This window comes from Crinia signifera, unplaced genomic scaffold (genome assembly GCF_055691185.1).
Source record: "Crinia signifera unplaced genomic scaffold, ASM5569118v1 HAP2_SCAFFOLD_165, whole genome shotgun sequence".
Classification (NCBI taxonomy): Eukaryota; Metazoa; Chordata; class Amphibia; order Anura; family Myobatrachidae; genus Crinia; species Crinia signifera.
The window spans coordinates 72,501-75,000 of NW_028142058.1; the positions used below are offsets into that span (position 1 = coordinate 72,501).

The 2,500-nt window shown below is 36.4% G+C and overlaps 1 non-coding gene across 1 annotated transcript; it reads left to right on the top strand.

Annotated features, from left to right (window-relative positions):
* The first annotated feature begins 158 nt into the window (after window positions 1–158).
* TRNAQ-CUG (transfer RNA glutamine (anticodon CUG)) lies at window positions 159–230 on the top strand. Its single transcript has one exon. It is a non-coding gene; the product is annotated as a tRNA-Gln (tRNA).
* Window positions 231–2,500: the final 2,270 nt, after the last annotated feature.

Consider the following 2,500-nt stretch of genomic DNA (forward strand, 5'->3'; position numbering starts at 1 on the left):
CACTCTGGACTATGAATCCAGTCATCCAAGTTCAATTCTTAGATTGTCCGGAACCATTTTTGCACATAAAGGTCACCTCTGGGATATTTATAATAATATGAGCCTTTTTTGAAAAGCTAGCCCTCTAAGCGAATAATTTAAGATAGTTTTTGAAATGTGGTTCCATGGTGTAATGGTTAGCACTCTGGACTCTGAATCCAGTGATCCGAGTTCAAATCTCGGTGGGACCTTTGTATCTTTTTGCACTTACAGTTCAAATATCCTGTTCAATCTTGTACTTCTTACTAATGTTCATTTTCAGGGAAGCACTCTGGATCATGAATCCAGCCATCCAACTTCAATTCTCAGTTTGACCAGAATCATTTTTGCACATAAAGTTCAACTATGTGGTAATTAGAAGAAAATTGGCCTCTTTTGAAGCTTTCAATCTAAGGAAAAATGTATAAATGTCTTTGAAATGTGGTTCCATGGTGTAACGGTTAGCACTCTGGACTTTGAATCCAGTGATCCGAGTTCAAATCTTGGAGGGACCTTGAGAAGTTTTGCAAGTACCGTTGAAATATGCTGTTCAATTCTATACTTGTAATAATCCTCATTTATAAAGAATCATTCTGGACTATGAATCCAGACATACAAGTTCAATTCTTAGATTCTATGGAACCATTTTTGCACGTAAATTTAATTTCTGGGATAATTATACTAAAGTGAGCACTCTGGACTATGAATCCAGTCATCCAAGTTCAATTCTTAGATTGTCCGGAACCATTTTTGCACATAAAGGTCACCTCTGGGATATTTATAATAATATGAGCCTTTTTTGAAAAGCTAGCCCTCTAAGCGAATAATTTAAGATTGTTTTTGAAATGTGGTTCGATGGTGTAATGGTTAGCACTCTGGACTCTGAATCCAGTGATCCGAGTTCAAATCTCGGTGGGACCTTTGTATCTTATTGCACTTACAGTTCAAATATCTTGTACTTCTTACTAATGTTCATTTTAAGGGAAGCACTCTGGATCATGAATCCAGCCATCCAACGTCAATTATTAGTTTGACCCCAACCATTTTTGCACATAAAGTTCAACTATGTGGTAATTAGACCTTGAGAAATTGTGCACGTACCGTTGAAATATGCTGTTCAATTCTTTACTTGTAATGATCCTTATTTATAAAGAAGCATTCTGGACTATAAATCCAGACGTACTGGTTAAATTCTTAGATTGTCCGGAACCATTTTTGCACATAAAGGTAATTTCTGGGATAATTATACTAAAGTGAACACTCTGGACTATGAATCCAGTCATCAAAGTTCAATTCTCAGATTGCCTGGAACCATTTTTGCACATAAAGGTCATCTCTGTGATAATTATACTAATATGATCCTATTTTGAAGCTAGCCCTCTAAGCCAATAGTTTGAAACTGTTTCCGAGATGTGGTTCCATGGTGTAATGGTTAGCACTCTAGACTCTGAATCCAGTGATCTGACTTCAAATCTCGGTGGGACATTTGTATCTTTTTGCACTTACAGTTCAAATATCCTGTTCAATCTTGTACTTCTTACTAATGTTCATTTTCAGGGAAGCACTCTGGATCATGAATCCAGCCATCCAACTTCAATTCTCAGTTTGACCAGAATCATTTTTGCACATAAAGTTCAACTATGTGGTAATTAGAAGAAAATTGGCCTCTTTTGAAGCTTTCAATCTAAGGAAAAATGTATAAATGTCTTTGAAATGTGGTTCCATGGTGTAATGGTTAGCACTCTGGACTTTGAATCCAGTGATCCGAGTTCAGATCTCTGTGGGACCTTGAGAAGTTTTGCACGTACCGTTGAAATATGCTGTTCAATTCTATACTTGTAATAATCCTCATTTATAAAGAAGCATTCTGGACATACAAGTTCAATTCTTAGATTCTATGGAACCATTTTTGCACGTAAATTTAATTTATGGGATAATTATACTAAAGTGAGCACTCTGGACTATGAATCCAGTCATCCAAGTTCAATTCTTAGATTGTCCGGAACCATTTTTGCACATAAAGGTCACCTCTGGGATATTTATAATAATATGAGCCTTTTTTGAAAAGCTAGCCCTCTAAGCGAATAATTTAAGATTGTTTTTGAAATGTGGTTCCATGGTGTAATGGTTAGCACTCTGGACTCTGAATCTAGTGATCCGAGTTCAAATCTCGGTGGGACCTTTGTATCTTTTTGCACTTACAGTTCAAATATCCTGTTCAATCTTGTACTTCTTACTAATGTTCATTTTCAGGGAAGCACTCTGGATCATGAATCCAGCCATCCAACTTCAATTCTCAGTTTGACCAGAATCATTTTTGCACATAAAGTTCAACTATGTGGTAATTAGAAGAAAATTGGCCTCTTTTGAAGCTTTCAATCTAAGGAAAAATGTATAAATGTCTTTGAAATGTGGTTCCATGGTGTAATGGTTAGCACTCTGGACTTTGAATCCAGTGATCCGAGTTCAGATCTCTGTGGGA